This window comes from Tenrec ecaudatus, chromosome 5 (assembly GCF_050624435.1).
Source record: "Tenrec ecaudatus isolate mTenEca1 chromosome 5, mTenEca1.hap1, whole genome shotgun sequence".
In the NCBI taxonomy this organism is placed as follows: Eukaryota; Metazoa; Chordata; class Mammalia; order Afrosoricida; family Tenrecidae; genus Tenrec; species Tenrec ecaudatus.
This window is the reverse complement of record NC_134534.1, coordinates 9,299,830-9,318,896: the sequence shown is the minus strand read 5'-3', so window position 1 is coordinate 9,318,896 and position 19,067 is coordinate 9,299,830. Positions and strand designations below refer to the sequence as shown.

The following is a 19,067-nucleotide window of genomic DNA, read 5'->3' as shown; positions in this document are numbered from 1 at the left end:
GTCCATGCTGACTCATCGTGACTGCTGTGTGGGTTTCTGACAATGTCAATGTTTACAGGAGTAGAAAGCTCAGTCTTTTTCCTGAGGAGCTGATGGTGGTTTCAAACTGCCCACCATGTGGATCGAAGCCCAATGTGTAACCACTACGCCACCAGGGCTCCCTAGGGCAAGGCAGAGAGGACAGTAAAGGGCTTGAGGCAGGAGCTGAATGACCCCCAACGTTCAGAGTCAGGTCTAGAGTGCGGCTGAGGCGTGCAGGTTTTAGCGTTGAAGTCACCGACTTCGTTTTATGAACTGAGTGAAGTTTGACCGAGCAGATCATCGTCTTCCACTCAACCATCCAGACACATTTTGTTTCCACAAATCCATTCCCAGGCTCAACGCACCATGGCTTATCCCACTGACTCCGTGTTCCCTCCTCTCCTAGGCCTCAGAACTGTGCCCTTGGGGGAAATGCTGCCCTCCAGGTCTTACTGGTTGATTATTCTAACCTGGGGCCAAGTTCAGTTCCACGCCGGAAGAGTGACTGATGGCTGGAGTAATCTACTTTTGAAAATTAGATTACTTCGGCCGTCGAATGGTACCCAGTTCTACTCTACTACCCAGGGGATTGCTGTGTGTGGGAATGGACTCAGTGGACACTGCTTCTAGCACTGGGGGATGGGGGGGGCATTCATATGGGCTTGGAGGACTGGTGGACAGTTGGTGTCATTTAATAGTGAAGGGACAAATGACAGGAAAGAAGGGTTGTTAGCGGAGGGAAAAACAAACCCAACAAGGTCACTGCCATCAAGTGGAGGTCAACTCCTGGCAGCTCTATAGGACAGGGTTGAGCTGTCCTTGTGTGTTTCTGAGACTGTAACACTTTACAAGAGTAGAAAGCCCTGCCTTACTCCTGTGGAGTAGCTGGTGAATTTGAACTGCTGACCTTCTGGTTAGCAGCCCTATGATTAATCACCACACCAGCAATGGCCCACTTTGCTGAGCAAAGGGAGGCTCAAATGACTTTTTTCCAACCTCTGCTGGGTTTCCCCTTACCTTGAGATCAGAATCTTTAGCCTCTGTCTGCAAATCAGAATAATTTTTGACATTTTAGATGGTGAATTTGCATAGTGTTTTTCATAAATAATTTACGGAACAACAAGGCCTTACGGAGACCACTGTGCTGATTCACTAGTTTATCTTATGGATGAGCCCGCCCCCCCTCATACTGAAGGCTCCCAGGTAGCTGTCCCCTGGAGAGTCCACCCACTACCATCTGCTCCACCTTGTGCGGTATCTTTACCAAGAGGCAACAGTGTTTGCCGGTCTCTAAGCCCGGGGTTGCTAGCTGTACCTGCTACTGCTGTCTCCAAATTGATTTGTGTATGGTGCAAACAATAAAAATGCCAGGGCCAACCAAGAGAGCTTTGGTTTCTATGAAAAATAAGCTGAATGCTTTGGAAATACTCAACGTTTCATGGCTCAGGAAAAAAACCAAAACCAAACTTGTTTTCAAATTCCTTGTGGACCAAGGATTAGGAAAGAAAGGAAAAACCTAGAAAAACCCTCTGCTTAGATTATTCTGAAAGAATTTATGGAAAATAAAGGGATCTCCCAGACCCAAGCTCAAAGGTTTCACTGGAGAATTGGCAAAGGCATATTTGGAAATGTACCTTTCCAGGCTTTGGGCAAAGGTATGATATTTAAGTTGGCATCCTTTGAAAAAGATTAAAAATAAAAATTCAATTCTCTTCCAGTTCTACCTAGATGGGAGAAAAATGAGAATTTCTACACCCATGAAGAATTAGTCTCAGAAACTCACAGGGACAGTTCTACCCTGTCCATATAGGGTCGCTGTGAGTCAGCATTGACTTGATGGCGGTGAGTTTGGGCTTGGGTTTACTGGGCATTGGTAGTTGAACAGTAGAAGTCTCACTTTCCATGTGAGAGAGCCCAAAACAAAGCCAAACAGTGACCTCCAGTCAGTTGCCACTCACGGCAAGGCCACAGGTTCGAGAGTACAACTTCTACATGGGACGTTCTTGGCTGTCATCTTTCTCGAAGCAGACAGCCGGGCCTTTCTCCTGCAGTGGCTCTGGGTGTGTGCCAACTGCCAACTCTTAGTTTAGTAGCTGATTGCAACCCGTGGGCATCCCTCCTGGAATGTCCATGTGGCAGACCAGGCTTCCTTCCGGGTGGATGTAGTTAATGCTGGAGCAATTGTCAGGAAGGCACAGCACAGGGCAGTGTGCATTTTGTTGCTCATAGCATCGAGTCGGAACTGACTGGATGGCACCCGACACCAGCAGCAACAACAATAACCACAACGTAGCTGATGTGCAGTGAACCATGCTGCATATTGCTATGAAGCTAAGTTTCAGTGGAACTTCCAGATTAGCATGAACTAGGAAGAACAGTCTAGTGATCTATTTCTGAAAATCAGCCCATGACAATCCTATGCATCAGAACAGAACATGGTCTGCTCCACAATCAAGTCATATATTGTTCCATTGCTCATGACGTCGTCCTGAGTCCAGGTGGACTCAACCCAGTTAATGACATCATCAACCATATCCTTCTCCTGTGCCCAGTCACATGTGAATTATGCTTTCTAGTATGTTCCCGCAACAGAGAATGGCTTCTTTTTAGTATTTGGTGGATGGCCTGTGTTCAGTTTCGAATTCTAATGCTTTAAGTCAAAATACTCTGGACAGATTAAGGAGATAAAAGCCCCCAGGTGTCACCTCAGCTGCTCCTAGGTTTTTCCAAGATGAATCAAAGGCTAGGATGGTAATTGATTTCTTCTTTCTGGATTGCCTCCGGAAATGTTAATTTATGCAAAGTAGTGGAGGCTGCTGGCCTCTCTGAATCAGGGAATGTGTTTAAAATTAGCTCCGCCCATGGCTGTTAAAACAGAATAAAACCACAAATAACAGGGAGGAAAACGGTGGTCAGGAGCAGCACAGTGTGTTCAGCGGTGGAACTCAGGGTATGGTTCAGGTGGCCCCACAGCTGAAGAACCAACTGTGACCCATGTCGCATTCACTGAGGCCCCACTAGGCCCCCCAATGGGCTTGGCGTTTCACACACATTGCTTGCTCTTTAAGAGCAACTTTGAGATGTAGGGATCAACATCTTTGACAATGAAGGACTGTAGGTTCCCGAGGGATAAGTAGTGCACCAAGGCCAACCAGACCGAGGAATCAGAGTTGGGCATTAAATCCAGATTTGTCCTTCTTCAAAGCCTTTGTTCCTTCCACCACTGCAGAAAACACAAACCATGTGTTGGGTAGAGCGCAAAGGAACAGGAGCCAGAATGAATGCTCGAGTTGGCATCCCACGTACACTGGGTAAACACAGTCCTTTGAGTGAAATCAGTTGTTACGTGAAAGTCACAGTGCAGTAACATTGGTGTCTGTCCGCTCAGATTCTCTCAGACGACTGGAAGGGACCACAGTGACATCAGGCAGAATATGAAAAACCCCTGTTAACGAAACCTTTCCAAGGGACAAGGAAAAATGAAGAATTTATGACATTCGAGGCAGCTGCCTAAAAGGGGACTCTTGGGCACCAATTGGTGATATTTTCACAGAAAGAACCCTAACATTTGTACAGCTCTTTACAGTTGAAATCACACTTTCCCCAACATTATGCTACTTGTCTCAGCACACCCCCGTGGGTTACAGCAGGGCTGATCGTCTCTACTTGTGAGATGAGAAAACACACACACACACACACACACACACTCACACACACACACTCACACACCCTCACACATACCCACACTCACACACTCACACTCACACACACTCACACACACTCTCACACACACACTCACACACACTCACACACACACTCTCACACACACCCTCACACACACTCACACACACACTCTCACACACACACTCACACACACACTCTCACACACACACACACTCACACACACACTCACACACCCACCCACACACTGACACCCACACACTCACACTCACACACACACTCACACACACACACACACTCACACACACACACACACACACACACACACACACACACTGGTTTGAGGACTTGCTGAGAGTCGCACTCCCGAGTTGGAAATAGAAACGAGGTCAGCATCTAGAGCCTCAGAAATCGACCGTGAGCGCCCTAGTAGCCACGTTATAGCATGTCCTATTTAACACAAGCCATCCCAGAATAGCTTCATTTCAATATGGCATCAGCATGTACAAAGTTATAAATGAGGTTGTTTCATATTCTGGGGTTGTTGGTTTTTGGGGGGTGGAGTGAGGTGGGGCGAGGTGGCCGCTGTGTTCCAAAGCATGGTCCCTGTGGTATGCCCCAAGCACAACTCAATTTGGATGAGGCCCATTTCAAGGCTCAAAGTCACATGTGGCTGGTGACCCTTGGTAGAGTTGTCCTTTGACTTTAGTTTCCAAGTAGACAAAAATATTGTCCCAACCCCCTTCAATGAGCGCTTTCTCTTTGTTCCTTAAATCTTCAATTCCCAATGGTCAGTTTGGTATGTCCATATTTTGGAGCTTTCTTATTAACATCCACTGCTTGAATGCGTGCAACCCTGAGAAAGTATCATGATGTCTTAACTACTACTGTGTTATCTCAATGCGCATAGCTGGCGTAGACAGCCAGTCTCCCGATTTTGTTTTTCTTTTAGAATATCCTGACTACTCCTGGGCATTCCCTCTGTTCTTTTAGTTTTAGAATCGACAGAGGTTTGATGACTCTAGGTTACACTGTAAACAACTTCATTAACAGTGAGAACTTGGAGAAGGGAATCCCTTACCACTCCACTACTCTCTGCCCTTGGGCCCATTCTGACTCCTAGCGACTGCAGACTGAAGGGCAGAACTGCTCCTGTGAGTTCTTGAAACTGTAAATCTTCATGGAAATCGAAAGCCTCGTCTTTGTCCTGTGGAGTGGCTTGTAGTTTCAAACTGCTGACCTTGCGGCGAATAGCCCAACCCATTACCCACTATACGACCAGGGTTCTTATCCCTTGCACTGTAGGAGCTTATCATTAAGGGTTCTGGAAGGGGGTGTGGAGAACTTGTAGAAGAGATTAAAGACCCCAGCAACGGATGATACAGTGCCCCAAGACCAGCAAGAACGGGACATCCTGTCGCTTTAGGAGTGAGCTACCTGGTGAGAGTGGTGGCCTTGGGTAGAGATAAGCAGCCACTGTTAACCCACAGCTTGGCAGGGTGGGAAGTGAGGGGGGTGGTAGGGGTAAGCCTGAGCCCCTTGTCTTCTCACCTTCAAATGGTTTTCTGGTGCTTTCCAGTGGCCAAACCCAATCAGAAACCAGAGGAGAGGCGCCGTGTCGATCTACCCATAGAGGTCAGCCTCTGGAGCAAAGTAAAAGGCAGACAAGGCTGGGAACTAAATCTAGAAGGCGCAGGGGAGCGACTGCCTAGGAGAGCAGACTTTTGGCAGAGCGGCTGATATGGCGGAGTGTTGGTGTACAAGGAAGTGACATTGAACACGTGGCTGTTCCTATGTCGTATATTAATAGATAACGATAGGGCTATAGGCTTATGTACATATATTTATATGTTAAGTATTAAGGAAGCAGACGGACATTGGGCCCTCTACTCAAGTACTCCTTCAACACAAGAACACTGTGTTCTAATAACCTGGCATTCTGTGATGCTCACCCATCCGATTCAATCACCAAAGACAAAATGGGTACATAAGCAAATGTAGTGAAGAAAGCTGATGGTGCCCCGGCTATTAAAAGACATAGCACCTGGGGTCTTAAAAGCTGGAAGTTAAACAAGTGGCCACATAGCAGGGAAGCAACAAAGGCCACATGGAAGAAGCACACCAGCCTGTGTGACCACAGGGTGTTGACAGAATCAGGTATCAGGCATCAGAAGATCCAAAACGATCATACCAATGTGAACGAGTGGTGTTGGAGTGGAGGCCCACAGCCCCTCTGTAGACAGTTGGATATCCCTCCACAGAAGAGCCACAAGGAAGGGATGAGTCAGTGAGAGTACAGCATAGCACTGATGAAGCACAAAGCATTCCTCTAGTTCTTTAAAACTTCCCCTACTATCACACCGCCCCCTACTATCATGACCTTAGTTCTACCTTACAAATCTGGCTAGACTGGAGCATGTATACTGGTATAGACAAGAACTCTTGACACATGGAATCCAGGATAGATAAATCCCCCAGGAACAGCAATGGGAGTAGTGATACCACGAAGCTAGGGGGAAGGTGGGAGGAGAAGTGGGAACTGAACACAAGGATCGGCATATACCCCTACTCCCACCACTTCAGGGATGGTGTAAGATATAAAAACAATAAAAATTATCATTTATCAAGGAGTCACAAGGTGGGAGGGTGGGGGAGGAAGGTTAAAAAAAGGAGCTGATACCAAGTGCTCAAGTTGAAAGAAAATGTTTTCAAAATGATGAAGGCAACAGATATACAAATGTGCTCAAAACAATTGATGTGTGGACTGTTATAAGAGGTGTAAGAGCCCCCAGTAAAATGATTTATAAAAAAGAGAAAGAAAACGTGGACAAACAGAATGTGTACAGGCTGGCGAGCTTGGTTTATAGCCCCTGGCCAGTGGAGCTCCTTGGGTGGCTGCGGTATGGATGTTACATCATCAGCTGGGGCACTGAGACGACTGTGGCAGGGTTCCACTCTGCGGAGCTCTGAGTGGGTCACAGGCGTCACCCCTCAACTGAACCATTGGAGGAATTGGTTCAGAAGGCAGATAGGAATCCAAACTTTGCGACTGCCAAAGAGATGGAGTGTGTGGCTTGTCCTAACGACAACACGCTACTATTGTCATGTCTTGGGTAGGATCAAAGGTTAGCATGCTTGACTGCTAATCGAAAGGGTAGAGGTTTTCAGTCCATCCCAGTGCCCTGGAAGAAAGGCCTGGAGAGATCCTTCCCCACGTAGTCCAGTTCTACTCTAATGTACAGTCACCATGAGCTGTAGTCAGGGGCAACTGATCATGATTTACACCTTGTTGCCCAGAACCAGCGCAGCTGGGTCAACAGTAGGGAAAGGGCTCTGCCATCCCACAGGGGCTGCAAGGGTGGGATGACGAGCAGGAGGAGAGCAGCCACACTCTGACCCAACACAAACTTATGTATAACAAGGATGTCATGACCCATAACGTGTGAGCTCCCTTCTCTGGACAAACAAGATCGATGGCTGTCTACCTCATACTCTTAATAAGAATATGGGGGAGGTTGAGAAGAGGGAGAGAGAAAGCAGTGGCTTTGCTACCCTGGCATTTCCAAGAAGTGTACGGTGTAGCCAGTTGTGGTAGTTACATAATATGGTGTCAATATGAGGATTAAGAGAAAAGGGTGGAGACTAACCTGTCAATCAGGATAAAGCTAATGAGGCCTCTGTGTGGGCATGGACTTCTCCTGAGAATTCTGGGAACTCCTGCCTCCCTGGAGGTGGGATTCACTCTCTCTCTCTCTCTGCTCACACTCTGCGAGACATCTCTGAGTTGAAGCCACCTGGACCTACTCTGATTTAGCCCATGGCCTGAGCTGGAGGAACCACGTGGAGACCCCTGACAGTGCTGAGATGCTTCTACCACCACTGGATCCACAAGACTCTCCACCCAGTGGCCTGTGATCTTCCTGCATTTGGCATCATTGCATGTGTTTTGTGAGTTTGAAGAGGACTTTATAGATTGGTATGGGACATATGGCTAATATTGGACTTGCTCTAGACTGGGCTGGGATGTTTTCTCAATATTCAATTCTCAATATTCAATTGCTCTTCTATATAAAATTATTTCTTATACACATGAGTCTCCCTGGATTTATTTCTCTAGTCTACCTGGACTAACACAAGCTTCCTACTTCATAGATGCAGAGGAAGAAGAGAAGGGAAAGACGGCTTCTGGCACAAGAAGAATTTTAGGGTGAAGGACTCCAAGGGCGTAGAGTGCTCTTTGGTGGTAGAAGGAAGAATTTAGAGGAATTACTCCAAAAGGTATTAATGCAGAAAATTAATACATATTTTTGTGTTTTACGGACTATGCCAAGACCGTTGACTACGTGGATCATAACAAACTACCAGCTATAGATCACTTTGAGAAGAAAAAGAATTCCAGAACACTTCATTGTGCTCGTGTGGAACTTGTACACGGATCAAGATGCAGTTGTGTAAACAGAACAGGGTTTAAAATCAGGAAAGGCGCATGTCAGGATTGTATACTTTCACCACGCTCATTCAATCTTTATGCTGAGAAAATCATCAGAGAATCTGGATTATATGAAGAAAAATATAGCTTCAGGATTGGAGGAAGGCTTATCAACTGCAGTATGCAGTTGACACAACCTTGCTGGCAGGCAGTGACAAGGACTGGAAGCACTTGCTGATGAAGATCAAGGACGGCAGCCTTCAGTGTGGATTAGGACTCAGTGTAAGAAGACCGACATCCTCACAACTTGACCGGACAATAGGCGGCATCAAGAGAATTGGAGAAAAGATTGAAGTTGTCAAGGATTTTGTCTTGCCTGGATCCCCAATCAGTGCTCGGTCAAGCAATAGTCAAGAGATCAAAAGACAAGTTGCATTAGGTAAATCTGCTGCACAGGACCTCTTTAGAGTATTGAAAAGCAAGGGTGTTAGGTATTTTAAGGACTAAGGTGCACTTGTCCCACCCATGGTGTTCTCCATGGTCTCCTGCGCATGTGATAGTTAGACATCGAATAAAGAAGACTGAAGAAGAATCAATGCATTTGACTGTGGTGCTGAGGAAGAATTCTAAAAGTGCCATGGACTGCTAAAAGGACGAACTGATCTGTCTTTGAAGAAGTAAGCCAGAGTGTCCCTTAGAGGCCAGGACTTCATCTTGCACACTTCGGACATGTCAGGAGAGACCAGTCCCTGGAAAAGGACCTCCTGCTGGGTAAAGCGGAGGGGCAGTGACAAAGATGGACGGGAACAGTCACTGCAGCCATGGGCTCAGCTCTGGGAATCACTGCAAGGATGGTGCAGGACTGGGCAGTCTTTCTGTGCGTTGTGCCAGCTCCCCGTGGCCATGTTGCTACTGCCGCACACTCCCTCCCACGACTGGTCTTGAGCGAACACCTAGCCAAAGATTAGCCAGGCTTATCTTATTTTCCAGGTGAGCCTGAGAGTTGTTCTCTTCTGGAATCTTCCCTGCATCAGAGGAGATATAAATGTCAGGGAATTGTGTCACGGCCGGTTTCCACTGTAGCGCCTGAAGAGCCTTGGCAGGTCAGTGGTTGAATTCTCCTCCTCCATTTGATAGACACAGTTTCCGGTTCCAGTCAATGCAATGCACGCACCATCTGTTGGGTGGACTGCGTGTTGCTATGAGCTAGGGGCCCTGGTGGTACAGCGATTCCATGTTGGGCTGCTAACTGAAGGGTTGGCAGTTGGAAACCATCAGCCACTCCTCAGGAAAGAGATGGGGCTTTCTACTCCCATTAAGACTTAGTGTCTGGGAAACTCACGAGGCCAGTTCTGCCCCATCCTATAGGGCTGCTGTGGGTCAGCATCGGCTTGATGACAGAGAGGGTTTTTGTTTTTAATGAGCCGTGGTGGAGTAGTGTGCTGCCTCTTGGGCTACTAGCATCAAGGGCAGCAGTTTGACCCACTAACCACTCCACAGGTGAGAGCCGAGCCTATTGGCTCCTGTGAAGACTTACAGGCTCAGAAACCCACAGATGCAATTCTATGCTGACTTGTAGGATCACTACGAGTTGCAGTTGACTTCATGGTGGTGGTTTTGCTTTGAGCTGATGATCCTGACAGGTTTCGCCAGAGCTTCCTGCCTAAGATGTACTAGGAAGAAAGGTCTGGCAATCCACTTCTGAAAAACAGCCAATAAAAATCCTCTGGGTCACTATGATGTGATCACGGGATTGGTATAAGACTTGGAACCAGTTTGTTCTCATTTACATTGGCTCTCCATGCACCAGGGTCTGACTCTTGGGTAGCTCTCCACCACCACAACTGGAGTAGCAGAGAACTTTTGCAAGGTGCCTTCCCATGACTGTCTCCCAATAGAGTTTTCTGCTCTTTTCTCCTTAAGCGAGTGGGGAGAGGTTTCCAGGTCATGGATATTGAGTGATGCTGATGCACAGAGACCCTAGAGGACAGGGAACAACTGCCCCTTTGGGATTCTGCAACTCTTTACCAGACCAGACAGCTTCCTCTTGCTCTTCCGCAGCGATGGCTGTGTTTGGAGCCCTGGTCAATCACCAGGCTCCTTGAGAAGGGGGTCCTATATAAAACCCATGACAGCTGGGGCCCATGTAAGGTGGGAGCCTGTCAGAAAAGGACAATTCCAATGTTTTCCATTAAAGGAGGAGGGGTTAGAAAAATGGTAAAAGTGTCCCCTTCTCAAAGGCAGGAAATGTGTGAGCCCCACAAAAACAAGCCAGTCCTGTCAAATTCCCCGGTTTTACGTTAAACAGATATAACCAAGAGCAGTCCGTTTGCATGGAAATATCTAGAGCATAGAGGTATGCCGATGAAGAACAAGAGGTTGCCATCAGCCACATGTGGATATTAGTATTGAAATGGAAACCTATTGAAAGAGAAAAAGATGAAGAATGAGATTTCATGTGCCACTCAACAGGGCACCCTATTGGACAGGGCTGTGACAGAGCGTCGAATGCTAGGGGAGGAGGGTGCGAAGACTGACATTTTACTTCTTATTCTGGAAACGACCACTACGGAAGAAATGACGCGTAGCGGTAGAGTTGCTTGCAGGGGTGAGACGATCAGGAAGCTATCTCTACGTGAAATTCCTGGTTAGATTTTAAAATTGGGCCTAGACAACAACCTACATAGGTTGGAGTCCTGTATGTAAAGAAATCACAGAAGGCACAACGTTGAACTAGGACATGGAGGAAGTTCATGAACGTGATTGGCTGTCGGGGAGAGATCAGATTCTCAGTTTTGCATGACAAAGCCCCCAGAAATCAGGAGAGGAGAGCATTTCCCAAAGGATTCATCCTTAACTACGACTGCACAAGAGAAGCTTAGCAAAACATAATCAGCAGCACCCATTCTATGTTGTTTTGCTTCCCTGTTCGGATTTCTCTTTTCTGGATCCAGAACCCAATTGAAATGTGCATCTGATCTCAAAAGAGTCTATAATATAGAAGTAAACAATAAGAAAAGGTGTAACAGATTGTAGGGAGAGATTCATACCATAAAGAAAGGCACAAAGGAAAAACTCAGGGCACTCACAGCTGGGGAGAGCAGAAAGACTTCGGAGAGGAGGTGACAACTGATCGGAGTTTTGAAAGGTGATTGAGGATTTAGAGATGAAAGGCAGGGTTGAACAGACAGGGACAAGAGCAGAAGCAATGGCCTGCATGTGAGAAGGGAAGAGATATGTGTAGGAAACCGGGAATATTCCAGTAGGAGCTAGGGAATGGTGAATCTGAAATATGTCCGTAACCGATCACGCTGGGTTTGGAAGATGGTACATGGGCTATGTTGAGTATCAAACCAACAAATTTAACTCACTGCCAGCCAGTTGATGCTGCTTCACAGCCACTGAACAGGACAGGGGAGTCTAAGAGATGGAAAATGGCTTAAGGGAGTTTGGGAATCTCATGAGACCACCTGTCTCATTGGAGGAGAAAGAGCCAATATAAAAACATTCTGAGGTCTGCCATTTCCAAGTCAACCTTGATGCTGCTTTGAATGGATGAATGAATGATGAAATGAATGAACAAACCAACGAATGAACACAAAGACTTTGCCTTCTTACTCAACAGCACCCATAGCTTTAGTAACAACTGCCCATATGCTGCGGGGCACCAAGCTACACCAGACTCGTCAACACAGAGCTCGTTACAGGAGCTACCCTTCTCACCCACTCCACGGTCCCAAACACGCGCTTACACCAATATTGTCTAACCAAGTTATTTCAGTTAAGCGGAATTGCTTTCATGCAGCTGAAACATCTGCCGCATTTAAAAACAATCGCCCTGCTGCTGCAACAGATGGCAGCCTCAGAAATTTATTCCAGAGTCCCAGGCTTCTGAGACACCTCGAAATGCCATGATTACCATACGGCGGTTTAGGCACTTCTCAAAGCGAGAGGGGAGGGGGTAACCGACCAACCAATTAATTCTTTTTAATATTTCAAACAAATGCTTGCTACTCTGATCATCTGGGAGGAGAAGCGGGACCAAAGAAACCATCACAATTAGAGTCTAACTCCCAATGAGAGATGCTCCAAGATGTAGTATCTGGACGGAATGTTCCCCTGGCAGGTCTGTATCCGATGTGGGTTCCGCTTGTTCCGGCCTCTCCTGAGTTGGACAAGCGTGAGCGCTCCAGCTTTTTAATGGGCGTCCTGATGGGCAAAGTTCTCTTTCCTTTTACACAGCAGAACTGTTACAACACAATCCTCATGTCAGCAGAATGAGGCCAGGAGCTAACGTTTAAATTCAATGTAACGCCGTTAGAGACACATTAATCAGAAGAGCTGATAGCCCAGACACTGTGCTAGATAAATACCAGGGCATCCAAGAGGGCTTAGAGTAGATGCTTTTAGTTTCTAGTAGAGGCAGAGAGAGAGAGAATGCAAACCAGCGAATGCCATGAAAGACAGCAGGTCCTATAATGACATCTAGAAGCACAAAGGAGGAATCTCACTCTGCTTGGGGAGGTGAGAGAAAGCCTGGAGGTAGAGGAGATGGTGGAGGGTGGGTTTCCAGGAGCACAGACACACTGTGAGGGAGGCGGGCTTTCTAGGCAGGACAACAATCCACCTGGCACAGGGATAGGGCATTTAGGGAGCTGGAGGTCATTTGGTGTCGTGTAAGGAGTGAGGTGGTGGGAGAAAAACCTGGGAGTGGGGCAGGGCAGGATGTAGAGGGTGGAAGGTCTTGGACGTTCATCATGGAGGGATAAAGTCACTGGGGAGTTTTATGCAGAGAAGAATGGTATTACCTTCAACACAACAACCGCGGTAATAAGCCTTGGGCACTGACTCTGCCATGAGCCCAGCACTGTACCTCCTTAATCCTCACAACCACCCTCTGAGGAGAGTATGTCTATCATGCTTGCCTTACATGTATGAAATCAAGGTCTCTAGGAGGGGGCAGTTGGCCTCATGGCCTCAGGTAGGAAGTCAGGGTTCTGCAAACCTCCATCTTTCTGACACAAAACGTCTTGCTCTCTCTCACTATCTTATACTGCTTCTGAACCAGACCAAGCTTTGGGGACAGAGACCAGACAGGAGGGAGAGAAAGTGAAGGCCGAGCGACTAGAGTCAAATCACTTTGTCTGCCCTGAGCAAGTTTCAACTGGGGATATGATTGTTAAAACAAGTAAACAAACAAGCCCCAAAGACCTGCCTCCTGGAAAGAGAGGACCAATGCATATTCGACCTTCTCATTGAAGCCAGCCATCCACACAAAGCATCTCATCGTTTGGACCCATTCGTAGTTCCTTCCTGACACTGTGTCAACTACGTCGTGAGGGAAGTGAGATGTTGAAGAGTTGAGAGTCGTCTTTTCCTTTAAGTCAATGAGAAACCTTACACTGAACAAAGGATTTTTTTTAACCTTTCTAGTCTTTCATTATGAAGAACAACCCAGCATCAGGATGGACGGAAGACTTATTAACAACCTGGGGTAAGCAGATGACGCAACCTGGTTTGCTGATAGCTAAGAGGACTTGAAGCACTTCCTGAGGAGCTCAAAGACTGCAGCCTGCAGAATGGATGCCACCTTCACACCGAGAAAACAGCCCTTCTTACAAACGGACTAGTAAGCAACATCGTGATAAATGGAGACGAAGTTGGACGTTGCCAAGGAATGCATGGTGTGACAGAGCTTTCCCACAGACTTTGCTCACTTTGGAATGCACAACACTTGGAAAACGGTCTGCTGTGGAGTTAATAGTCAGTACGTATTTTCGTTAAAGGTAGAGAGAATCGATTGGAGAAAGTACATACATTTGCACGGGGCACCAGAAAAGATTGACTGCTCAGCGTCCTTCGGTGCGTCAGAGGTGTGTGTGTCATCATCAGAATCTTGGCTGTGCCTTTTCTTCCATCTAGTCCAATAATTAGAGTCTTCTTCTTCCTCCAGGTCCAGTCCAGTCCAGTCCAGAACAGAGATCAAGTCTGATTTGTCTCTCTAGCTCCAGAACAAACGCATGCGTAGATGGGTAGAGGGATGGATCATAGAAGCGGTCTTAACGGCCTCATCACATGACACCCTCCCTTTCTTGGTGGTGGTGGGGGGTGTTTCATGTGTTCTTTATTCTCTGTTGGATACCATCTCTTCTACCCTATGCTAAATCCTATTCATTTTTCGAGTATCAAGTAAGGCATCATTTCATCATCTATGGGTCTCTAAGTTTGGTCCACACACTAGTGTCATAGGCATCTTTGCAATTGCCTGTCACCTTCCCTCTTTCATGAACTCTGTCATCATGATAGTTCCAGCAGACATCAGTGCTCTCAGCACATAGTAGGCCCTCCATCAATTAAAAAATGAATACTTGAGTACATTGATCATTTTATTTTTTTCTACACGCAATCATGAGCGAAAGACCCAACATTTAACCAGTGGAATATGGCCTCTTTGGTTCTGTCTTTGTCAAGTGCCAAACAGGAGCTACTCATTCGCCTCCTTGGGGACAGTGACCTAAGGAAGAGTGTCCGCTCTCACTCGGCCCCGAGTATCTGCTTCACACGGTGGAGAAGGTCTAACAGGCAGGCCACTCTATTTAGCTCTGACAAGAGGTAAATAGGATAACTTCCTGAACGACACACAATACTTTCAACGATAGGGAGCTCACGGTGAGTTCCCCCCACGGTACGGACACCGAAAGAGAACTCCATCTTGAGGTCTCTGCACGAAAATCACCTCCAGTTGGCTTCTCAGTTAAGGCCCGTCCATCCGTAATGGCCTCCGCCGAGCTCTCCCGGGGCTCCGCTGGCGGCTTCATAGAAATCATTACGCACACGAATGCTAATAGCCACTCTTCCCTGAACCTCAGGTCATTTCACACACTTATTTCCAGCCAATGAGGAGACTCTGGGGGGATGGCATTACTTCCCGGCTACGGCGGAAGATGCTAACACCAAGAGAGGTCAAACCACGTGGTCAAAACTCACAAGGCTGGTAAGTAACTAAGCAAAGATTTCAAGTTACGGGCGGTCGCCTTCAAAAACCTTCCCTGTGGGACTTCTTGGCTGAACCGCCCCGGGAAGTATTCTGGGATACTGGGAAACCTGAAGCAAAGATTAAATGTCCATGGAAAGTAACCTTAGCACTGACTGATACAGGGGTAGCTGTGGCAGGCACTCTCTCTGGGGGAAGTGGGGTGTTTGATGCTTTATTGTAATTGTGAACTTCGGGCAAGTCTACAAAGGTCTACGTCATCTGCTACCTCAGCTCCAGACCAAAGAATCCTTCATCCAAGGACAGGATGGTCTTCCCTTAATGGAAACAACAAGGCTGTCTTTCAGGTTCGTTTTGCTTGATTCAGATCATCCTGCTCGAGGCAAGCACACTGCTAGAGAGGATGCTACTGCCCCCACCCTGGTCTGAGCACTGTGACGCTGAGCAGCGACTTAAGTGACCCAAAGAGGAAGTGAGAGAGCCGTGGCATGAGCGCGTGCATTTTAAGGGATAGTTTAGTTACCGCCCACTCTTACCTCTGTATTCAAATTACTTTCTTCCATTCTCCCACCAAGCAAGCATAAAGGACTGGAAAAGGTGAGGGAAGAGCTCTCCACCACGTAAGCTCACAAGTTTGCACGGAAGCCAAGAATCCAAGGTGAGCCATGGGCAAACCAGCCGAGTCTCACGGCCCCACACAGGGAATCATTCTCAGTGTTTCCAATGTTTCACAAACATGAAATAAGAGACCAAGCACCACAGACTCCTCATCCGCAACTGCAGCTCTAGGGGAGATGGAGCATCCAGACCAGCTGGAGAGATGTATTACTAATACAGTAGCATTCTCTGAATTGGCACAGAGCCCATGGAAAGAGTGATGTGCCCCTCTGGCAACTGCTCTGGCTTGCAGAGGAGCATCACACACAGTCCTGGAGAAGCTCATGTTGACGCTACACAGCGCTTTCGCACTTAAAGTGATTTTGTCTAAATCAGTCCACAGCGATATCCAGCATAAAATATTAGAGATTCCATTCCAAAACAAACAATTATATTGATGTGAAAGGGGGTGGGGTTGGAGTGGAGATCTAAATCCCATCTGTAGACAATTGGACATCCCCCCATAGAAGAGTTCCAAGGAAGGGACAATTCAACCAGGGTGCAGTATAGCATCAACAAAACACACACCATTCCTCTAGCACCCGAATGCACCTCCCCTCCACTACCATGACCTAGTTCTACCTTACAAATCTGGCTAGACTGGCGTATGCACATTGCTACAGATCAGGACTCTGGACACATGAAATTCAGGACAGATACAACCCTCAGGAGCAGTAGTGGAAGTAGTGATATCAAGAGGGTAGGGGGATGATGGATTTTGGGTGGAGGAGAGGGAGAAGGGGGAACCCATTACAAGGTTGAATACATAGCTCACTCCCCAGTGGGGCAAATAACAGAAAGGTGGCTGAAGGGAGACAATGGACATGAAATAACAACAATAATATATAATTAATCAAGGATTCATGAGGGTGGGGGAGCGATGGGAAAAAAAGAGGAGTTTACATCAAAGGTAAGTAGAAAGAAAATGTTTTGATGACAACATATGTACAAGTGTGCTTAATACAATTGAATGATGGATTGTTATAAGATTTGTAAGAGCCCCCCAATAAAATGATTATATATATTAGAGGTTCCATAGTTCTCGGATTCCTAATCCAGTGAGTCCTGGGTAAGACCTAGAAATCTGGCAACACTATATGGTAGTGAACTTGAGTCTTGTCAAGTTGTACCTTACCTGTCCTCCTCATCCATTATCACACAGACCTGGCTCTGTGCACCACAGTCATCCTGATTACTGAGGATTTGATCAGATGAAGGTGAACAGAGCATTGAGTCTTTTGCAGTATATATATATGTTTATTCTGTTTATTCAAGACAATGATTCTCTTAAGGTGTAGTATGGATAGAGCTCACCATGAAGCGCCATATCTTTTAAAGCATCATGTGTGTCACTAAGGAAGTCATCCTATTTCCCTCTTACCAGAGCTAATTGCAGTGACATAACTGTTAGACCTTCTACACTGTGTGAAGGAGATACACTCTGGGCCTGTGTGAAGGTGGGCACTTTTCCTTAGATTATTATCCCTGTATATAAATAGATCGATATAGATAGATCTGCTGTGAAAGACTCAACTATGTATATATCAATGATATATGCACACATACATAATTTCCTCAGCCATTATCACAGAAACGTTAACAAAGCATGTTCCATCGGGAGCACAGGAGCATGAAGAAAACCAAAGCGTTTCATCTGACGAACTTACGGTTCATACAAACCAGAGCCTCCTCTCACCTGAGACCAGAAGAAATCGATGGTGCCAACTACCACTAGATAACTCAGGCAGACCAGGACCAGAGTACAAAGTTCTGCTTAGAAAGTATAGAAAGGTAGAACAACCACACACACTCATGCACACACACACACACACACACACACACACACACACACTATATATATATATATATAAATTTAAGGAGGGTTTGAAAGAGACGGAAGGAACCCTGATATTAGTGCCCTAAGACAGTCTTCTAACCTGAAACTCAGCCGTTTGCAGAGACCGCCTCTCAGCCAAACAACACCGGGGATCTGCTGGGGGGGAGTGGGTTGGTTAGCTAAAACCTGTGGGAGAAAAATGCGGCTGTCTTTTTCAGGACGATGTGCAGCCTCACAAACCTAGGGGGGAATTCAACTCTGTTCCATGAGTTGGCCCGGACTTGACTGCAGTGGCCTTTACATAATAAATAGTAACACCCGTGAGTCCTGGTGGTGGCATGGTTACTCACTGGGCTGCTAATTGCAAGGTCTGAAGTTCAAGACCACAGCCGCTCCTTGGGAGACAGGTGAGGCAGTCTACTCCCAGAAAGCGCTACAACCTCAGAAACTCACAGTGTAGTTCTACCCTGTCCAATAGGGTTGCTATGAGTCAGCATCGACTCGATGTCAGGGAGTTTGGTTTTAGAGTTTAACATCTAGGAAAAGTGGGATTCTTAGGAGAATCCACTACGGCATGTGCCCAAGCCCAGATATGAGAAGGCAGGAAGGAGCGGGGAGTGGAGGAACATCATGGAGCCCAGGCAGGCAATGGAGAGAGTGTTGACATATTGTGGGACTCGCAACCACTGACCATGTATGCATGAATCACTGATGGGAAGACTAATTTTCTAATCACCTAAGGCCCAAAATATATTTTTTTAATTTTTAAAAGTATGTGTATATCTATAGGAATAACTTACCAAAAAACGGGGGTGGATAATCAGGCCTAGTATGGCCAAATTCCTCCTAACCCCAAACCCACGGCCACCAAGTTCATAGGGACCCTAGAGACCTGCCGCTGTGGGTTCTGAAACTTCACATCGTTACCAGAGGCGGCAGTCTCATCTTTCTCTCCAGGAGCAATTGGTGGATTCAAACTGCTGGCTTTACAGGGCATGTGATCCCTGCCACCACCTCGGCTCCTTTTCCACTCTGCCACCAGTACGGCACTAGTAGGGCAGCATGCATAACCCACTGAGCACAACGTCTCCCAAGCCCATATACTCTTAGGCGATTGGATGTGGACTCAGAAGTCCCTTTGAAAAACACTGTCCTGGGATTCCTCCTTGAAAACTGCTTTCAGGGCCACTGGTAGGTACAAACCGTGATTATATGAACAGCTGTATTTGGGTCAAATCTTCATTCCTTGACAGATAATTCTATTTTCAGGCAACATATTGTTGGAAAGCTATGTCAGAATGCTCAAGAAACCATTTAATCTCGACCTCTTCCAACTGGAGCTCATCACTGCCCCCACCCCACTCACCCCACCCGCCACCCATCTGCCTTTCCCACTGCACACAACTCTCCCCCCTCTGCCCCCTTTCTGGGAATGCCTCCATGTGTCA

The 19,067-nt window shown here is 46.8% G+C and overlaps 1 protein-coding gene across 1 annotated transcript in view; it reads right to left on the bottom strand.

The window, feature by feature from the left end:
• Positions 1–19,067, bottom strand: part of ADCY8 (adenylate cyclase 8) — a 185,025-nt gene that overhangs the window by 121,923 nt on the left and 44,035 nt on the right. The window lies entirely within an intron of this gene.